This window comes from Bos mutus, chromosome 25 (genome assembly GCF_027580195.1).
Source record: "Bos mutus isolate GX-2022 chromosome 25, NWIPB_WYAK_1.1, whole genome shotgun sequence".
Taxonomy (NCBI): Eukaryota; Metazoa; Chordata; class Mammalia; order Artiodactyla; family Bovidae; genus Bos; species Bos mutus.
Window position 1 is genome coordinate 39262993 of NC_091641.1, and position 22295 is coordinate 39285287.

At 45.7% G+C, this 22295-nt stretch overlaps 2 pseudogenes; both read right to left on the bottom strand.

Annotated features, from left to right (window-relative positions):
• Positions 1-2746: 2746 nt before the first annotated feature.
• LOC138985560 (zinc finger protein 75A-like) lies at positions 2747-16132 on the bottom strand (annotated as a pseudogene).
• Positions 16133-20454: 4322 nt separating this feature from the next.
• LOC102287545 (sorting nexin-17-like) lies at positions 20455-21928 on the bottom strand (annotated as a pseudogene).
• Positions 21929-22295: the final 367 nt, after the last annotated feature.

A 22295-nucleotide genomic window follows, 5' to 3' on the forward strand; every position in this document is an offset into this window, starting at 1 on the left:
GGGAGGGAAACACAGCTCCCTTGTTCTTAATTAAGCTTGCCTCTTGTGGAGACAGGGCCTCTGTTGAGTGGGAATACTTTCTCATAGACAGATTAGGGTATGGTTGTCAAGATTTATTGATCTCTTTTAAAAGGAACTATTTATTCATGGAATGTCATACATCTGAGATTTGCTTTAAAATATTCCAAAACAAAATAAAAACAAAAACTGGATTGGATAAGTGAAACAAAATAGGCAAAATGTTGATAACTGGTGATGTCTACATAGGGGTTCATCATATAATTACTATGTTTGACAATTTCCATAATGAAAATTTTAAAATATATATCTATAAAAGGATTATTAATCTCCAACATTTATTATCTTAAATCAGCTACTGCTCTATGTATTAGAACTCTTTGCAGTTACAATTTACACTGGCTTAAACAATAAAATGAAGTTATAGATTCATGTATTAGTAGCTGAAAAGTCCAGGGCAATTCTAGGTGTCAGGTGATGCTTGATCTGACAGCTCAATGGTGTCACCAAAACCTGCATCATATATATCACTGCTCTGCCTTCTGTGGTATTGTTTTCATCCTAAGGCTCACATCTCTCATTTCAAGGAGACTGAACATCTGCTGGGTTACATGTATCATCCTGCAAGTGTTGGATCTGTTCTACGGTTTCCAACAAGTCATGATGGGATCGGCTTAAGGTCACAGGCCTATTCCTGAGCCATCTTTCTAACCAAGGATGGAGAAACTCCTGGGGAGTAAATGAGTTCTGAAGTTGAAAGACCTTATACTGGACTTTAATCCACTGTCCGTATTTACTTGGGTGCATAACACATCCTTCACGGAATAGCTCTGCACATCTCAGTGTTCTCTGCTTACCAGCTTGGAACCCACTGACAGAGAGATTTCCAAGACCCTTCCAGGTCCTTTTACACACCTCAGTGTTGAGAGTTCTTGGGAAGAGATGTGCCAAGGGTCTGAAGGACCCCCTAGGACTGTGTGTGCACTCAGGCCCTTGCTGAATTGCAGGCATTCGGGTCCAGCACAAGCACTGAAGAGCAGACGTGGTGGGGGAACATGCTGGGAGGAGAGGCAACCCGAGCGGAGGTGCTTTCCCTGGGGTGCACATGGAATCCAGTCTTTCTACCCCAGGGTGAAGCTCCCTGAGCTCCAAGCTAGAGCATTCAGGCAGCTGGAATGATAGCCTTAAGACATTCCAAGGTACCCAATGTAGGACACCTCTGTGCACTCCTTGACAGGACCTACAAGCTCTTTGCTTCCATCTCTTCTGATAAAGAACAAGATGAGAACTCACAGCCATCACACATCTGTCAAGCAGTCAATACCTAAAGAGAGCACACTGGGACAGGGGTGCTCTAAGTGACCAAAGCTAATGTTTGGTGCCTATGGTAGCTTTTTTCTGTTCAATGTAAGTTGATCCTTGAAGGACATGGGTTTGAACTGTGAGGCCCCACTCACATGGGGAGCCTACTGAATAACTCAGTACTAAAGTACATGATCCATTCCTGGTTGAAGTTGCAGAACCACAGTTCCAGAGGGCCAATGGTAAAGTCATACACAAATTTTGAACTGTCCAGCAGCTGGCACCCCCCAACCTACTCCACTGTATTTTCATTCTTATATTTATTATAAGTCAGTTTTGTGTCCAACATTGAAGATTCAAGGCTACACAGGACAAAGCCACTGCCCTCTTGATGCTTGTATTCTAATGGATGCAGATAGACAAAAACAACAAACCAAGTAACTCTACTTTGTGATACATGCTGTGAAGCACAGCACTCAGAGTGGTGAGGGCAGATATGACTGACTGAACAACAGTGAAGGTCAAGAGAAGATAAAGCCCTTGTGCAAGCTTGGGTTTCAAAATGTGGGAGCTGTGGAGAGATCCAAGAGGAGAATATTGTACAAGTGCCTCTTAACTCAAAGAGTAAGACTCGGGAACTCTCTGGCAGTCCAGTGGTTAGAACTCCAGGCTTTCATTGCCAAGGGCACAGGCTCAATCCCTGGTTGGGGAACTAAGATACCACAAGCCACGTGGTGCAGCCGAACAGATAAAAGACCAGAAATATGAGCCTCTCCTTTAAGGAGGATAAATAGCTTTGATGTTGGGTAATGCTTATCATAGTTACGGGATGAAGGAAACATTTAAAAAACATTTCCCTAACTCCACGTAAGAAACTAAATTTTAAAAAAACAGAAAAGAAAAAAAAGGCGGGGGGTGGGGGGCCTTCCCTGGGAGTCCATGGGTTAAGAGTCCTTGCTTCTACTGCAGGGGGTGGAGAGGCAAGTTTGATCCTGGGTTGGGGAACTAAGATCCTGCAAGCTGCACAATGCAGTCAAAAAAGAAACTATTGGCCTTACTCTACTGACATTAAAAATATGCATATTTATTTATTTGGCTGCGCCAAGTCTTAGTTGCAGCATGCGGGGTCTTTCAGTCACAGCATGTGAACTCAGTTTTGGTATGTGTGATCGAGTTCCCTGATCAGAGATTGAACTCAGGCCCCCGGCCTTGGGAGTGCACAGTCCTAGCCACTGAATTACCAGGGAAGTTCCAATCTACTAACATTTTTTTAAAGATTGCTTTAAAGCTTAAAGTATCTAACGCTTCTCTTCATGAACATTAAATATCCATCACTTTTACATTTTTTTCAGATGCTCTGAAACTGTTCAGTGTACAAGTCGTTATTGTTCAGTCGTTAAGTCGTGTCCAACTCTTTGCAACCCCATGAACTGCAGCACACCAGGCTTCCCTGTCCAAGTCATAGACAAATACTTAGTGTGGAAATCATGATTTTGGAAATGTTACATTTATTGGCTTAAAAACTCAACAGAAAGTCTTCTTACTAAGCTCTTCCTTGAAGGTGCAGGGTATTCAAATACAATAAACCTTTACATTTTTGTGCTAGTGCTTAGACCTCAGCAGTTCGAGATTCATCATCCTACAGTGGTGGAAATGAGAAGTGATTCTGATAGCTTTCCTACATCTGAAACTGAGTGAAAGACAAGAGCTGGCTTACATAATTCCTCTCACAGGAGCCAGATGGGAAAACAGCTTTAAGTGAAGTGCAGGCACTATCATCATGGATGAATTATACAGGAAGAAAGCCTGACAAGATGCCTGACTGTGGAAAGAAATTCAGTGCAGCCCAGTACCCTTGTCTCCTGGAGAATTCATACACAAAGAAACCCTACATGTACACTGGGTTTGGTTGATGCTTTGAACAGTGCTCCAGCCTTGCTCCCCACTGAACCCACACAGGGAAGAAACTATAAAAGCGCCAAGTGTGGAAGAGATTCAGCAACAATATGCTTTTGTAACTTGTTTGAAAAGAAACCTAGAAATAGTGTGTGGCTAAAGCTTCAACTGGAGAAGGCAATGGCACCCCGCTCCAGTACTCTTGCCTGGAAAATCCCATGGATGGAGGAGCCTGGTAGGCTGCAGTCCATGGGGTCGCTAAGAGTCGGACACGACTGAGTGACTTCACTTCCACGCATTGGAGGAGGAAATGGCAACCCATTCCAGCGTTCTTGCCTGGAGAATCCCAGGGACGGCAGGGCCTGGTGGGCTGCCGTCTATGGGGTCGCACAGAGTCGGACACGACTGAAGCGACTTAGCAGCAGCAGCAGCAGCAAAGCTTCAACACTTTCTACTGAGGGCACTTTAGAGACTACACAGGAGAGAACCCACAGAATGTTGAGGAAGCCTTCAGCAAAAAATCACTGTGTGCCCTGGAGGGAACACTCCTGAGATAAAAGCAATGGGCAGCCTTGATCCATTACATGTGAACAGGAATGAATCAGAGAATGCACAAGGTGCTCAGTAAACACTGGTCTGTGGTATGAAATGGTTCAGTGAATGTCTGGAAAACCCTTTACAGTGTTCAAATCTTCTGCATTACTCCCAACTGTCCAGATGGATAGAAAAGAAAGAAATGTGAAGTCCCTCAGTCGTGTCCAACTCTTTGCAACCCCACGGACTGTAGCCTACCAGGCTCCTCCACCCATGGGATCTTCCAGGTAAGAATACTGGAGTGGGTTGCCATTTCCTTCTCCAGATCTTCCCGACCCAGGGATTGAACCCAGGTCTCCTGGTAGGCAACACTTTATTGTCTAAGCCACCAGGGAAGTCCATTGGCAGGTCGGTATAAACCCCTGACTGGGTTTCTGCCATAAGTCATAAGAGGTCACTGCGGAACCAAAGAGCAGGGCTCCTCACTTGCTTTGTGCAGGGTGTGTCATTCATTCACATAAGCACACTGTAGAGTTAAGTAAAGGACAGCAGAAAACATGTTCACTAGGAAAACAAAGAACTAGAGCTCCACGCGTCCTTACCTTGTCCTGAAGAATCGAAAAGGCTACTTAGGATTCTTTGTCTCAAGTTCTCCAGCAGAATTAAACACTGTTCTCATAGTTTCAAAAGCTGATCGAAACACCAGAGTTTTAGTTTCCAAGCTCTCCTCCTGTACTTCCCCTCCAGTCAAGAGAGTGGAAGTTCTCAAGATCAGCTTGAGGTTACAGTCAGCTTAATGGCCAGAACTCTGGGTATGCAATGGTCCCAAGACTGTGACCACTGGGATGGACCAATGCAGAGAAGGTGTCAAAGATCTAGGGGCTAGACTAGATCAGAGATCTACTTCTCAGAAGCAACCCTGGAGCCACTTGTAAGGCTGTTAACTGAACACACAAAAAATAAAGCACCTTCTGGTTTGTCCTAGAAATCATCTGGTTACAAAGGTCACATTAACGAGACTGAACCCAGGGTCAAGTCTGAATTCATTTTTGAACCAAGGTTCAATAGTTTTAGTTTTATATTGTTGTTTTAGTAATCAGCTCTCATTCCTGTGATGAGGTATAGAAATGCCTTCTTCTAACTTCCACACATCCAACCCAAATTCCAAACATAAGGAATAAGACACCGTGCTGCTAACTAGTGGCTAAGACTTTCCCACTGGAGGTTTTTCATTCCCCAACTGGATTGTACTGCTCCTGTGTTCCTGTCCAAGTTTCTTTCCAACTGTCACCTTTCAGTCCAGGGAGAGAAGCCACATTCCTCTTTATACTGTGGGAAATTTTGGTGACTTGTGTCCTGTGTTCTCTGAGGCACAACTCACAGAAGGCACAAGAGGTATTTAACAAACAATTACTTGAAGTCTACTACATTCATATGAGGAATGGAAGGAAATCCCTACTCACTCTCAAGCCCACTGATGGACAGAAACCCTTCTAGTGCATGAGGGGTTAATGGAGCAGTGGTGCAGTGGAGGACAAAGACAAAGTGGAATAAGGTCAGAGGGAGGGAGAGATGGTTGCCTCATCCACTTCAACAACTGACCTCTTATTTGTTTTGGGTAAGCAATCCAGTCTTTCTTTCCCATCACCTACAATCTTGTAAGCTCCTATGTGTTTCCACCGGTGTTACAGTTACATCATCTCAGTGGAGCATCAAGAGGAAACTAGATCTCTTCTGAGGACCAAAGACCAGGCAGAATGACAAAGGTTTCTGAGCTCTACCAGAACAGCCAGCCCAATTAAGACAGGTCAGGTTATGCTGCAGAAACACACAGCACCAACATCCCAGTAATTTAACACAACAAAACTTTATTTATTGTTCCTACAAAGTGCATTACAGGTCTGGCAGACCATCTAGAACAGATACCTCTCCCCAGTGTGGAAGGTCAGCATTCCAGACTGTTCTGATCTCGTGGTTCCTATATGCTTACATGACTGAGGCAGAAGACAGCACAAGAGTCCTGTACCAACAAATAAGTGCTTCAGTCCAGAAGTGAGACTTCTATACAACCCACTGCTCAAAACTATCTCAGGACCCTGTCGAACGAAAAGGAGCAAAAAAGGATAACCACTACCCCACTTTTTTTTTTTTTTTGGCTGTCCCACATTAGCTTACAGGATACCAGTTCCCCAACCAAGGACTGGACCCAGACCCTCAGCAGTGAAAGTGAGGAGTCCTACTGGACCGCCAGGAAGTCCCAACCACCCCATTCTTACTGTTCACTGGGATACAAGCTCCACAGCAATAAGCATTTCGTGTCCTTGTCCATTATCATATCCTTAGCTTAGAAGAGTACGTGGGAACTTCCCTGGTGGTCCAGTGATTAAGAATCTGCCTTCAAATGCAAGGGACATGGGTTCAGTCCCTGGTTGGGGAACCAAGATCCCACATGCTTTGGGGCAACTAAGCCCGCTCACCACAAGAGAAGCCTGCACACTGCAACAAAGACCCACTGCGGGGAAAGAAAACAAAAAGCCTTGTTGAAAGTCTGCTCTTCAAAAAAACAAGTACCTGGACACATAATAGGACCTCATTAAAACAAATGCATGAATGCAGTGCCAGCAACTAATCCACAGGTGTATCCTGGGAGAAGAGACAAGAGTTCCAGGGGTGTTAAGATTGAGGGTGTTGGGTAAGACCTATGCAGAGCTGGCTGTGCTTAGCAAATAATTCTTGACAGAGTTCATCTTGGGGAAGGAAATGAAATCTTGCTGACAGCGACACACCAACAGATCAAGTGACTTACACCATAAAGCACTGAAGCCAAAGGACAAATCAACTGAGCAAACCACCACAACGAGCGCTCAGCTCCTGGAAGGAGCTCCAACAGCCACAGATGCACTAGCTCCTTCAGTGTGGTCAGTCCACCCAACACACCACTGCGGATCAGAGAAAAGGAAAGGACGTGGACACTGTCTGAGACTCCACTACCAGCATGGCCATTAGATACTTTTCCTTCATCAATCCCTCTAATCCTCAGAAAACCCTGAGTTGAGCTTTATCTCTATTTCATAGAGAAAATGAAGACTTATGCGTGTTTCAGTAACCAAGAAATTAGTTTTACAAACTTGAAACAGATCCAATGTCATCCAGGCTGACTGGGCAGGGACAACATACAGATCAGTCCAACTGATCCTGTCTTCAGGCCTGACTAGTTACAGCTAAGTGACAGCCAACAGATCCACTAGTTATGGGGTCTTAAGTACCTAAACCTCTCTGAGCCTTAACTTCCTTGTTTCTAAGAGATATGTTAAAGACATTATTTAACTCCTTTCCTAACACTACCCGAAAGCTCTAGAAGGAACACATCTGAATCAGGGCTGTAGATAAAAAGGTATTATAAGAAAACCCAGAATCCAGAGAGAGATTCTCAGCAGTCTATGGTGTGCTGAACAGAAACAGAAGATCCCGTGTGTTTAACAGTTTATTGTCAGCCAAGGAGGTGCAGGTTCACCCACCTTCACCTACCACTTAGCATCAGCTCCCAAACCTTTGGGCTTGGTCTCCTGCTGCTGGATTCAGAGCACCATGCCCAGTGACCCACAGGATCCTCCCTACTGCACACACGCCAGTTCCCAGACAAGCATAACCCTCTCCTTGTTCTTTATAACAAACCAAAGCCAAATTAAAATGCGAACAGACAAAAAACTGAGAAATTGTTCCTGAATTCCCATTAATATCCATTTAGGCCTCAGAAAAGTACTCATGTTCATGGCTCTTTTATCCTATTGGCATTGTGAGGTAAGCAGTCTAGTTTATTACAGAAAATTCTTTACATCTATTATATTGTTGTTTAGTTGCTAAGTTGTGTCCAACTCTTTGCAACCCCATGCACTATAGCCTGCCATCTAATATAGACTGAATGGTTAAAATTCCAATTCACGTCCACATGACCTCATTAGAGATATTCTCCTTTTTTCAAACATCACCAATGAGAGGTATGATGGTGCATCAGTTCACCTGGCAGATTCTCCACCAGTAAAGTAAATTATTTCATCACAGTAAAAATTGTGCTGAAAGGATTCCAGAGGTATAGAAATAAAGATTCATAAAGGAAGTCAAAACCATGTCAATTTTGCAAACACTGTCCAATGACAAGAGTAAGAAAACTCAACTTGGTTTCTGGAAAACTTCATGTTAAAATTCATTTCCGTCCCAAAAGACTATTGAAACTGCTAAGTCGGCTACCTGAAAGACAATGTATGTAATCAAACACGTATATTACTGCTTTTTATTTTGCAAAACTATGCTACAAATGTTTCCATCATATGTGCTTAACAGTGGCTGGAAGATCAATGAAAAACAATATTTACCTCTGTGACCACAGAAGACTGGTGATCATGACTGCATCTGCTATTTGAAGCTGGTATTGCTATTCTGTCAGCTACAATCCCAAAAGCTTTTTCCCTTACTCGGGTTCTTAGAACACCTATTTTCCTAAGGAATTCAGTGATAGTTCTAAGTAAAAACAGTAAGTAGTACAACTAACTACTACTGTTTCCTCTCACAGTCAACCCTAACTTCTTTCTGTGAAACATGATATTTATATCACCAAATTTTCCACTGGTAAAAAATTCTTCAAACTTTAGGGTTAAACTCTGGTTGGTAAATTTTTTAGACTAAGAACACTGGATAAGCTTTTCTTCATTGGTATCAATCCTGGTGTCAAAGTCTTGAGCATTCACTGATGCTTGCATGTGTTATAGATGGGTTCTCCGGTGTTTAATAAGGTGGGAATTTTGACTGAATTTTTTTCCACACTCATGACATGTAAAGGGCTTCTCTCCTGTGTGAATTCTTTGATGTGTGTGGAGATGTGAATTTTGACTGAAGCTTTTCCCACACCAGGAGCATTTATACGGTTTTACTCCTTGGTGTGTGGTTAAGTGCTTATTAAGATCTGACCTCCATCTAAACCTCTTATCACACTGCTGACATTTATACGGTTTCTCCTCAGTGTGAATTCTTTGGTGCTTAATAAGGTCAGAACTAACTCTGAAGCTTTTCCCACATTCCTGACATTTAAAAGGCTTCTCTGTTGCACGTTCTTTCTTATGAAGCTCCATAAGTTTCAGCAGCTCTTCCTCCCACCAGTTGGAAAGTTTATTTCTTTCCTTCACTGGAAAATCTTGGTGCCATTTCCCCAGCCTATGCACATCACCATGATTTTCTTTGCCTGTTGTTTTCTGATGAACATTCACACTGGCTTTTTTTGATACTATGTCTCCTGGTGCTTGTATTTCTAAGTCAGAAAGACACATGAGTTGATGATTTTCCATGTCATTTTTCAGTTTTATCTCTGTTGGAATAAACATAAGAATCAGTCTACTGTATGTCAGAGCAAGATAACTATGGGGATAGAAAAAAAGCACAACATTCACTGATTTTAAAATATACATATAGGGAAGTAGAATCTTAAAATGTTAAGCCCTTGGAAAGGTTCCTAATCTAGGCACATTTCTCCTCTTCCCATGGTATTATTTACCTGAAAGCAGCTCTCCAGGATTGTCTTTGAACATTGGAGATCCTTGAATATATGGCTCTTCCCCTTGCTCTAAATACATCACTTTAGGTTTGGGGAGCACAAATAATGCTGTGAAATAAAAAACTGAGGTCAACGACTAGAACTAATAAATGGTTCACTAATTTCAGACTACTTCAGGAAAAGCAAAAGATACTTTAACCGTTTGTTATCCTGAATGGTTAAATGGATACTCTCATATCCAATATTAAGTTTACACTATACTGCATTTGTGACTGGGCATGAAAAGCAAAGACTGAGAAAGGAACCTAAGCTAGATCGACAGGAATCCAGTGCAAATTCCACATCTTCTGACACCACTTCTCCATATTCAACTAAGGAGTAACCAAACTCCAGAGCCTGCAGGAAACATAGACTGGTGCTATTACGTCTTCAGGAAGACTTATACTGGATAAGACCAGGTTTAGGTGAGTCGATGTGAAGGTCAATGGGCATGTATCATGCACAAATGATACATGCCAGCATTATACTAATTTTTTATTTAGTTCTCAAGCACCAAACACTGGACTAGAAAAGATTTCTACCACTCCCATAGCTCACTGGTTCACATCCAGGTGGCAGAAACAGGCAAGAATTACTTAGTGAACTTACTCCAAATTGTACTGCCAAGTATGCAAAGTATTCATTACTCAGTCATTCCATAAATACGTACTGAGTGGTTATGGTGCACCAGGCACCCTCTATGTACCAGGGACATAGTGGAGAATAAGCCAAATCCCCGGCTACCACAGAGCTTATCATCTCATGCAGAGTCAGACACTCTAACATCAACAGACAAACAAATGTCAGGAAGTGATAAATGTTTTAAAGGAAACTAAGGAAGGGTAAGAGAACATTTAAGGTTCTGTTTCTGTGACACTATTTTAGATAAGACTGTGAAAAAAGCTGCTTTTAGAAAATGATACCTGAGCAGAACCCTAAGGTGAGTTTTGTCATGTGACAGAAAAGTGTACCAGGCAGAGGGTAAGAGAAAGAAATGAGCATTTGAAGTCCATGAAACAGCAAGATGACAAGAGTGAAGAATGAAGCAAGAGCACAAGTGGCAAGAGATGACAGCAGATGAGAAGCCAGACCTTGGAGGATCCTGGGGGCTGTGGTAAGGAATTTGGTTCTAATACTGAATATATTGAGAAGTTATCATAGGTTGTTCTTTTTTTTTCTTTAAAGTTCTACCAGCTTATTGCTACCAACCCATCTCCCTCCACCCTCATGCATGTGTGCTCAGGCATATAACCCCATGGACTGCAGCCTGCCAGGCTCCTCTGTCCATGGACTTTTCCAGGCAAGAATACTGGAGTAGGTTGCCATTTCCTTCTCCTATGACAGGTTTTTAAGCAGAAAATGTCATGATTTGATTAGGCATTTTTTTTTTGGCAGGATCATGCAGCTTTTGGGATATTAGTTCCGCAACCAGGGATTGAATCCACACTCTTGGCATTGAAAATGAGAAGCCCTAACCAATGGACTGCCAGGAAATACCCCATGATTAGGTTTTTAAAAGACTCTGGCTACTGTGTGGAAAACTGAGGGTGGGAGAGCAGGAGTGGTGGCAACGGGTGCCAGGAAGAAAGTACTGAGGTGAACCTTGTGGCTGAGATGAGGATGTGAACAGCGCAAGAGGCTGAGACATGATCCAATTCAAACTACACTGTGATTGTGGAGCCAAGATGATCAGTGATGTGTTAGTAGTAGGGTATGATGGCAACATCACAGTAAAAAATGATCCAGGGGTTTTCTGGCCTGAACTTTAGGTTAATGGTTGTGTCTTTCAGGGAGACAGGAGAGAGTAGAGCAAAGCAGATTTGAAGGGAACAAAAATTTTGGATAAGGAATGAACATGTGAACTTGGCAGAAGCTCCAGGGTTTCCAGATACACCTTTCCTGTGGTGAACTACTATCTGAGAATCAACGAGCTACTGAAACAGAGATTCTCTCACGGGGGTAAAAGTAAACCAAGAATGTGACAGATTAGTCCATTCCTATGCAAAGGGAAGAGAATTTTTACCTAGAGAGATGACAGTCTCATAGTTCTCGTGCATTACGTCATTGTAGAGGGCCTTCTGAGTGGGATTCAGTAGTTCCCATTCTTCCTGGGAAAAGTATATGGCCACTTCCTCAAATGTCAACAAACCCTAAAGAAGAGAATGGCTTTAACTCAGAACTTGCCACTTGAAAGACAGCCCAACCATCTGGCCCATGATTCGTATGTTAGCCAGATATTAAAGGAACAACACATGATACTTTTTAAAGTGAGGAGGCAGAAAAGAAAGAGGGAAGGGATCAGTAAGCCCAGGAGGTACCCAGTTCCCCTGGGAGATCATCTGAGTTAACATGCTTTTGAACACCTGCTGGGCAGGGTGGGTCACAGACAGCAGGGAGAAGCAGCCCCAAGAAGCTGGAAAGCACAGCTCACCTGGGACTCAGGCAAGATGAACTCAGGTGCCACTGTCCAGTCTTTGGTGTTTGTTTCCTCAGGAAGGGCTAGGATCTGGTAAGTAGGTACCACTGTGGATAAAAAAGCACCACAGAAATTTATCTTCCGTTTCTAAACATACTAGGCTCATTTCTAAAATGTAAAAGATTCTCATGTTTTCAGGATTGATGAGATACCTTTACAAGTGTGTGTGGTGTCTAGAAATGGCTCTCTCCTTGTAGATAAAAACCACTGAATCTACCAGCCCCTGAAACAGGTTCCCTAATCTTCCTGAGCAAATTTATGAAAGGAAAAAACCTGTTATCCAGTCATGACATGAATTGAGAACAAAATACTCAGGGACTCTAGTGTACAGTAAGAAAAGTTGCTTTAGCTTTTTTTAATTTTTTATTGTTACTTTTTGCCTATATACAATTTTATTCACATTTTGTCACTGATAACCCCTTAATTCCTTCTGTTTTTAGAAGGACAGGTGGGCCCAATCCTCTCTACTTTTCTAAAGAACTGAGTTCCCAGTATCATTACCAGGGTTCTGCAGTTAGGAGATTTCTGTATCTTAAGCCAATCCCCACCCTCAACCCCACATGACCTATTCTACCGCCACCTGGGGGGCATCCTAATTGCTAATGTAGCTGCATTAGTAGATCCACAGGGCAGGGTAACCAGAAAGTGCACACACATTCTGGCTTAAATTATATCCCACCTCCCAGGAGAAGAAAAGTAACATGAAGATCCTTACCCCTCTCACATACGGGCTCAGGTTCTTTGTGGGTGTTCCTGCTCAGTGGCTCTTGTAGACCCTGGTGTATATTCCAAACTTCTTCCTCCAGGGACATGCCCACTGGCTGGGACTCTGCTGGCTTCAGCTGGAAGCCTGGGGCCTCTGCTGCTTCTCCCAAGAGCACTGCCTCCTTTCCCAGCTCCTGGACTGCAACCTAGAAATAACCCCCATACTTGTTACCACAGAACTGACTTTTGGTTTGGGCTTGATGGGAGAGGGAAGAAAAAGCAGAGTGCGCAGACTGCGGGGAAAGAGGGAGACGCTGAAGGAAATGACACAAAGACCTAGAGATACCAGCCACCAATTTTCCACAAGAAAGATCCATAAAACTTGGGAAAATTGGGAGAAACCAGTAAAGGGTGTGGTTACTGCCAGCTCTCCAAGACAGCAGTCCCACCTCCTGAATTCAGCCCAGTTCGGCCCACAAACAGGGTTGCACAGGCCACCTGTTCTCATGCTGCCTTGACAGGCTTTCTCTCCCAACTTAGATCCTTGCCTTAGTGGTTTCCTGTCTTCTAATTATCTCAAAAGATTAAGGAATTGAATTTAAAAGTTGTCCTGTCAACCAGATATTCCACATGGTCAGGGAAGATTCTCACAGACAATAGGGATGAAATGGAGGAAAAAAGCAGGAGAAAAGAGCCATAGCTCTGACCTATGTTCAAATAATTTTGACAAACATGTGCCCTCCTGGTATTCACAGTGGGCCTGAGGCCAGCTGGTGAGCTGTAACCTGCCCAAGGGCATGTCCTGGATCCCCACTCAGAGCAGAGCCAGGAACAACCACTGAGAGAGGGCAGTGGAGGCTCTCGCCTATGGTACAGAGGACACTACCCCTCAGGGTCTTTCTTCTCTCAGTTACTCTGCTGGGATTTCAAATCTTTCTTTCTCTGTGTTCTTCCTAATTTTTCCGCTTCCTGGGCAGTCATCCCCTAGTCAGTTGTGTTTTTTTTTTCCTTCTCTTTCATAGCTTCGCTCTCTTTTGGTCTCTCAGAGTCCTTTCTTTTCTGATCTGCCCTGAACTCTCCAGCTCCTTAGTGCTTTTTGTATGTTTCTAAGAATTTGAGGTCCATCTCCTTGGCCAAGCCAGACTAGGCTCATTACCCTCAACACACCCTGGCTCCAAAGAGAGCAAAACTCAACTCTGTCCCTAAGGCCAGGGAAGTCTCTACCAGGATCTCTGAATCCTATGGGCTGACTAAGGCTGCGGGTCTGTGCTTTCAGGTCCTGCTTCACAAGTGCTAAAGGAGCAATCCAATAGTGACCTAATCCATTTTTTCTCCCAATTAACTGCCCCAATGTATCCACCTTCACTCTATTTCAATGCACATCAAGTATTTTTCTCCTCACCCCACTCCTTGTTTGGCCAGTTTCCCTTTGCAAGTGTTCTACCAGGACCACAGCCTCCTCGATGCTCTGTGGATGGTGTCTGGGTGTCCCCAGGCAGAATGGTTAGGAACTGCTCTAGCACCACAAGTTCCAAGATCTGCTCTTTTGAATGAATCTCTGGCCTCAGCCACCGACAGCATAATTCCTGGAGCTGGTCACTAGCCTCCCAGGGTCCAGCTGCTTCATGACAAAGGAAGTTTCGGAAGTGCTGGTGAGACCTCTCAGGAGTGAGACTGTCTTGTTTGTGGGGCATGTTTCTTATGCTGACTGGAGTTCTCTGCCACAGGCCCCTTGGTCTCCCACAGAGCCCTGAAATGAGCATTCAAGTACTTACACACCTTCAGATCTACTGTCATCATTTTGATCTAGGAACAATTCTGCTCCTGTGCCAGATACACCACCAGCTCCAGATCTGACAACTGAGGCCCAGTCTGGTCTGGAACAAAATCAATAAAACAATCTTCTTCCTAAGGCATTCAGGGCAGAAAAAAGTGTATGTCAGTAAGATGCTGTCACATGAACTTTACTATCTGCTAGTTATAATGAGAAAGATGAACTTTAAAAATCAACTGCCAGGGCCATGTTTTTCTACTATCTATTATTCAACTTAATACAGCACAGCTTACTGAAGACAAATTCCAATAAATCACTTTGCCTTTAAAAAAACAATCAGGAAAAGTATATGGATGAGAAAACTAATACCCACTGGCTGCAAGGAGTTCGGGGATTATCCAAAGATTTAACTGAAAAACTTCCTACGTCATTCTCTATTGTTAAGGAAAGATCAGTAGAATATTCTGAGTTTGTCTTAAATTTTAACATATTGTCCTAGTCTGTCTTTAGTAAGAGGATACAACTTCTATAACCTTTGTCCTTCTGGGAAGATGAAAGCCTTCACTTCCTGGACCTTTTGAGGTGCTCCTTTCCATTGTATCAAAACTTGTAGGAGAGCTGCAACAATGAGACCAGAGCGGAAAGGAAGTAATTAGGAAAATGGAGCCTTATTCTTCTGAAAAAGCATCCCTCAATAACTAGTTGTTCAACATTTATTTTGGCATTTCTTTGCAAGACATATAAAAAACACTATGTAGAAGATTTATATCCGTATTTCAAATTTCTCTTGACCTAGGAAAAAACTACAGCTGACCCTTGTTCACAAACTGTTTATTCAAATGTCAAGTGGTGAGACTTCCCTGTGGTCCAGGGGTTAAGAATCCGCCTTCCACTTCAGGGGGCCTGGATTTGATCCCTGGTCAGGGAACTAAGATACCACACGCCCCAGGGCAAGTGAGTCTAGTAGGTAACTAGGGAAAGCCCACCGGCTAAAAGGAGCCCGCACGCTGCAAAGACCCAGCACAGTCAAGGGATTTTAAAAAAAGGGAGCCCACGTGAGTGGCCATTACATTCAACTGCTACTGATTCCTTTCAGATTCTCCAAGGGTCCTTTAGACCTCTAAGCGATGCTGGTGGGCGTGGGAGGAAAGAGCTGTCTGTCTCACTTTCCCTGAGATAACCAGAAGAAAGGGCACAGAAATTCTGCCCAGGAAGCCGCGGTATCCGTAAACGGCCGGCTCCGGATGGCCGGCCGGCTCAGGGGGCGCATGGGACACTAAACAGGCTTTCGCAACACGGAAGCTGATCTCTGAGCCTGGGCCTCTCGTTTCTCCCGCGGTCACATCAGCCAGTAAAGGAAACACCGGTGGAGGCAGCAAAGTGGACACGACGCGGGGCGCGCCCGCGAGCACTGGGCCCACGGGCAGTATCCGAGAGGCCTCCAGTTGCGCGGCACGGGGCGCCACCCGCGCAAAGAGTGCAGAAATCATCCTCAGGAGCCTGACGGCGGGCCTAGCTCGGGTCAGTCCGGCTGCCCGGCTCGCAAACGCCCCCGGCTGCCCAGCAGTGGCGGGGGTCTCTCGGCGGCTTCAGAGCCGGTGCCGAACTGGAAGCCGCCTCTAAGTTACCTCAGACGGCCTGGCTTCACGGAAGCCGCTCCCTCTTCCCAGGGCTCAACCGCAAGTCGCCTCCAGTCTAACAGTGGCTCTGAGGAGGACTGCCCCCGCCTCGCCGCCTAGCGCGCCACTCAGAGGCTAGAGGCGGGGGGAAGAGGGGAACGCCGGGTTCCACTTAGATTCCCCGGGGCCGGAAAACCCGGTCAACCGGAAGGGGAAGTGACGTACTTCCGGAGAGGGCTCCGCACGGCCCATTGCTTTATCACGGCTGCAACTGAGGGAGCAGCCTGTCAGCGAGAAAGAGTTGACGCCGCGAAATCTCAGGCCCTTGGAGCCTGGGGTCCCTGCATGGGCGCCGCCCTCTCGCGGGCATTTCTTCCTCCATCGCTGCGGGTGGCGGGCGGTAACCCATCGTCCCGCCGGGTGCAGCCCCCGTCCCTGCCGGTACCCGAGCTGGGCTCCCGCCGCTTCTCACAGCCTCCTCCAGTACCTGGTGTTTACCTAAAACAATAAAATAGCCTGTTATTTTTGTCAGAAAAATTAATTTGGGAACAATTTAGGGTTGGAATATGTAAACTCGCAACCGTTAGCAAGTCTGGCGAACGTGACTTAAGAATCCAAAGGAGGAAAATGGAAGGAGTATAGTGGGTTTTCATTGGCTGAGTTTTGACAATCTCCCATTGGCAGGTATTTTGCTGGGCCAGTAGAAATTCTTCTGGTGGGTAGAAAAGTAAACCTTCTTCCTGTTGCTGATGCAATTGATGTCTAGAGGTGGGGCATGATATCTGCTCCTTTGAGCTCTGATTCCATTTTAAATAAGATAGTAATTTTCACAAAGGCAGTTTTGTCTTATTAATCTGCTTTGTGAGAGGTGCAAGCTAGACACTGAGACGCAATCAAAGTTCCCACAGCTGACTGAGCACTGCAATCCCTCTGTCTTACAAGACATGTCAAGAACCAGAAGATTGTCACTTACAGAGATGGCTTGGATCATTATAATGTGTGGGGAGAAAGCTTGAGTTCTACAGGGACAGATACCTCCCTTCCTTTGTTCTCTACAGCCAATATCTATTGAGAACTCTCCCTCCTTCCTTCAAAGGGGAAAAGGAATTCTGGTCTCCTAAAACCGGGAATCAAAAATTCCCTGGCAATCCAGTGGTTAGGACTCTGCGCTTCCACTGCAGGGGGCACAGGTTTGCTCCCTGGTTGGGGAACCAAGATCCCACATACTGCACAGCGTGGAGAAACAAAAATAAAAAACTGGCATGGACACCGATGAGGAAAACAAGTGCTTAAGCAGAAGCTAAATTAAGCTTCTCCACCTTTTTCAACTGCCTGTCCCCTCACCGAGGCCATCTCCAATCTGATTTCCATTCTCTTTCCATGCTCCCTTTGTCACCACGCCTTCCTCTGCTGGGTTCTCACTCCAGATGCTGCACCAAGCTCACTGCCTTCTCAATGCTTCATTTCTCACCCAGGTTTGGATCTCCCTGTGCAGACCATCACAAATTACTTTCAGCTCCAGGATCCTATACCTGAATGCAGCTTGGGGTCCAATCATCATGACCAAGGTTCCCAGAGCTGGCTGAAAGCTAGTGAGGCCCAGCAGTTGCTGAAACGGGAGAGTCCGAAGAGCTGGTGGGAGCTCTCCAAGTTGCCAAATTCAATCCCCACAACGTGGATATAATCAGGCTGACAGACGAGTTACCTAATGGAAATCAAACAGGCCTTGACCATCAACTAGATACAGTTTCCAGTCCCAGCTCAATCCATACTAATGATGTTGGGGAAAATACTGAACTTCTCTATGCCTCTATTTTTCATCTGAACATAACAATACCATGCAGCACAGAGAAAAAGATTAGAAATGCTATTTGTATAGCATCTGGCCCAGTGCTTGGCACTTAGAAGGTGCAGAGTAAATGGTCTGGGTTGGTGTAAGAGAAGTACCATCTTATAGGAATTTTAAGCATATCTCACTATTTGACATATATTAATAGGTTTAACGTCTGTCATCCCCACAGAATGTAAGGTTCTTGGAGAGTGGGTAATTTGTTTCATTGGTGAATCTCAGCACCTCAAGAAGTATCTAGTCCTAAAGTAAACATTTGGCAAATGAATAAATGGGTAAAAAAAGACAAAGACGACTAGGGTCTTCACACCTGGTTTACTGACCAGGTGTCCAATACTCAAGCATTATAAAGAGTACAAACGAAGTTGAAAATTGGTTTCGGCTGAGATGTCCCTGAGATCCGTCTCCCCTTCGTTTTCACTCCTATGGCTCTAAGGTGGGATTTCTGAACTTCAGCACTATTAATATTGGGGGCCGAACAGGTATTTGTTGTCTTGTGCGCCCCGCCTCTATTACACTGCAAACACCTGCGGTCAGAGTTTGGCTTTCTGCGCCAGAGGTACACGGCTCTTGCTCAGCTACATTATCCACCTAAACACCAGAATTTGTTTCTGCGGGGTAATCCACTCCATAGTCTAGGCGCTCTCTGAAGACAAGGAGTTCTGAGCTGTCTTCGTGTCCCCACTGCCCAGCACATGAGTGCCATAAGGCCTTGGTGAACCAGTGCTTTATTAGCATAAATCACAAGAACAAGAGGCGTAGGGCCTTTCAAAGGCGACTTCACGGGGAAAGTGAGGGACAGGGCGAAGAGCGACAGGGCCCACACACCAGGCTTCCGCGTTCCCAGGCCTCTCCAAACAGAGGAGGTTGCAGCTCATGGCCACTGAGTGTCTTCCCGTTCAAGGATCCGAGACACGACTACAGCCTCAGAGAGGAGGGAGCTACAGGGCTCGGGTCCGCCCACCGGGAAAACCGCCCTCAACCCAGTCAGTCAACCACCAGGCTGTCTTTCCCAGAGCGCGGCCGGAAGCTGCCATTGTGCAAGCCATGACTTACAAAAAGTCTGGCGCGTACGCAATGGCTAAGCCAGAAACCAGCGCCGCGGAACAAGCATAGCCCTCCCCAACTGGTCCCGCCCCTTCGCTAATCGACAGCAGTCTTACCCAATGAGAAGGCGGGATCCTCGTTGCGTCATAACCTATTTAAACCGCTTATTTGTTAATCCCTCCTATTGGTTCAGTTCAGTTCAGTCGCTCAGGCGTGTCCGACTCTTTGCGACCCCATGAATCGCCAGGCCTTTCAGTTTGACTGGGCGCTTCCGTTTCTCTTATTTTGAAGGGTCCTTGTAGCACCTGTTCTCCCTCCGTTTACAGATGAGACAGCCACAGTAGTACTATCGAGAATCACTGCTCTTCCTTCACTTCTTCCCATAATCAAACACAATTCTGTCCCTCTCTTCCCCACCCACCTCTCTTTCCTGTCAATATAGCCATCCAATTACCCTGCTGTCTAAATAGGGAGGCAGGGAATTCCCTGGTGGTCCAGTGGCTAAAGACTCTGCGCTCCAATGCAGGGAGTGTGGGGTTCGACCCTTGGCAGGGGAGCTAGATCCCACATGCCGCAACTAAAAGATCCCACGTGCTGAAACTTAGAGTTCACGTGCAGCAACTAAGACCCTGCTCAGCTAGTTAAACAAATAAATAAATGCAGGAAGATATCCTAGAACGTTAGGAACCTAGAGACTTGGGAACCTTGTTGTAGTCTGCAAATAATTAGCTGTGGTAGCCAGTGGATCTCTCTCGCACTTTGTTTCATCATCTATAAAATGAACACAGTAAACAGGAACACTGTAAAGATCAAAACAGATGAACATGATTAAGTCCTCCCATTTATTTAGGACTTGTTTGACTTCATGTCTCACTAGATTTATAACTATTTAATTTTTTGAAGCTATTATAAACTATATTAATTCCAGTGTATAGAAAGAGAATTTGTTTGTTGACTTTGCATCATGTGATCTTACTAAATGTCCTTGCTCCAGAAACTCTGGTAGGGTCTTAGGATTTTCTACATTGACAATCATGTCACCTGTGAATAAGAACGTTTTGTTTTTCCTTTCCAATCTGGATGTTTTGTATTTCCTTTTCTTTCTTGATTGGACTGGCCAAGCCTTCCAGTACAATGCTAAACAGGAGTGACAGGAGTGGGTATTCTTCTTTTGTTCCTTAGCTCAGAGGGAAAGCATTCGGTTTCTGACAATTAAGTGTGATATGTACAATAGGGTTTGTTTGTTTGTTTTAGGCAGCAATCAGGCTGAATTTAATGATGGAGAGCTGGGCCAGACCACACACAGACCTCTGCCCATCCCCTTGACTCATGGCCCCTAGAAGCCAGAAGCAGCCTGGAGGGAACTGTAGTTCCTCCCCAGGCAGGTGGCCATGGTCCGGTGGACTTTGTGCAAAATACTAAATGCTAATTTGGCATTGAGGGCCAGCTCTAGGTGATCCTTTGTGTAGCCAGCCCCAGGATGGGGGACGGAGGGGAAAAAGAGGTGGGTTAGGACGCCCCTGGCCGAGAGGAGAAAAGGGGACAAGAGAAAGGAAAATGCCCCGTTTGGGAGGCAGGTTGGGATATAGGCACAGGGCTAGTTTCTGAACATTCCCCCAGGGCAAAGGGCAGATATCCGAGTGCTGGAGATCACAGGTACTCGTCTCCAATGCCCATAAAGGCGAAACTGCCGTGGACGTCACTGGCACTGGCATCTGTACCAGGCGTGCCAATCACCCGCAGGTTCACAGCACTCAGTTTGTTTGAGAGTTTGACCATGGACTCCCGGGTGGCATCTGGTGACTCAAGAAGCAGTGGTGACTTCACGGCTTGCGGGCTGTCTGAGCATCTCAGGGTGCCCCCCACCCGCCGGTGCACCATCTTCCTGATACTGCCGCCAGATTGCTTCACCATCAGTTCATCTACCATGGACTGCAAGCAGATACTCATCATGATAGCCTGGGGGCTGGTGATGGTGACCCATTGTAGCTGGTCCTTGCTCATGAGGTATTCAAAAGCCAATTCCAGGTGCACCTCACCCCGGCCGAGGCTGCTTGTGCCTCAGCTTGGCAGTGGCACAGAGGAGGTGACCCACCAGCATCGCATGCGGGTGACCCGGAAGGAGACTTCACAGAGTTGCTGGCCAGGCAGGCGGAGCTGGAGGCTGAGCTCACTGTTGCCTGTGAGGGGCGAAGCGGCTTTGCACTCTCGCCTCCGCTCCTCAGCGCGTCTCCGCTGTCTCGCTCGCCATTTGCGGAGTGCAGGAGCGGGGTGCTTACAGACAGTCCTTCTCTGAGAAGTCAGCCAAACAGGCATCAAAGCGCAAGTAGCCATAGTGCCGCAGTGTCTGGGCCAGCCGCAGGAACTCCTTCTTGGAGACCTCCTCCTGCAGTGATTTGAGCTGCTACTGTTCCTTGGCCACCAGGATCCACACACGCTTAATGTCTGCTACCATCTGAGCATAAAGCAGGTTCAGGCCAACCCGGTTCTCCATGACATTGTCGTCGTAGGTAGAGTCCAAATAACTCTTCCTTAGCACAATCTTACAGTCTTGACTCTGAAGACTGGTAACAGACACATAAGGCAACTCAAACTCTTGCAACTTCCGTACAAACAAAAAGGCTCCATCCTATTTTTCTGGAACTAGAAAGAGACTGAAGTAGCTGATCAAGTCATCTGGAATATCCAGCATTGCAGCCACACCCTCCAGGACATATTCAGTCTGATCTGAAGTTAGCACGTTGACCAGAACTTTCTGCCCGTTGCTGAGTGGCATTTCCAAAGAGACCTCTTCTGTGAGGACCTCCTGCTGTGCCTGACGAAGGAAACAATTGAAGGTCTCACTGCTCCCAAGCAATGGGTCTTCCCGAACAGCTTGCATGTACTTCTCTAACTGCTCTCTCCTGTTTCACTCTGCCGGTGTCAAAGCCAAAAGCTTTTTTGGGGGAAATGCAGGAAGCACATTGGCCCCATATTCCTTCCGAAGCTGCTCGTGCAACCCCAGGAGCTGCCTGTTGCGCACGCAACAGTGCAGGACTCCATTCACGTGAATGTTATAAACCACGTTGGCTGAGCCGCCGCTCTCCTCGCTGTGTGACTCGGTTTCAAGAATGGAAGAGTACATGTTCCCTGCAGCAGGGCCCGGCTGGGCTCCGGACTATGAGGGGCGAAGCGGCTTTGCACTCTCGCCTCCGCTCCTCAGCGCGTCTCCGCTGTCTCACTCGCCATTTGCGCAGTGCAGGGGCGGGGTGCTTACAATGGGTTTTTAAAAAGTAGATGCTCTTTGGGAGTTCCCTGGTGACCTAGTGATTAGGATTTGGTGCTTTCAGTGCCATGGCCTGGGTCCAATCCCTGGTCAGGAAACTGGGATCCCACAACTTGTGGGAAAATTAATTATAAAAATAGATGCTCTTTTATAGGTTGAAGAAGTTCCATTCTTTTCCTAGTTCCCTGAGTTTGTCATAAATAAATGTTGTATTTTTGTCTCCATG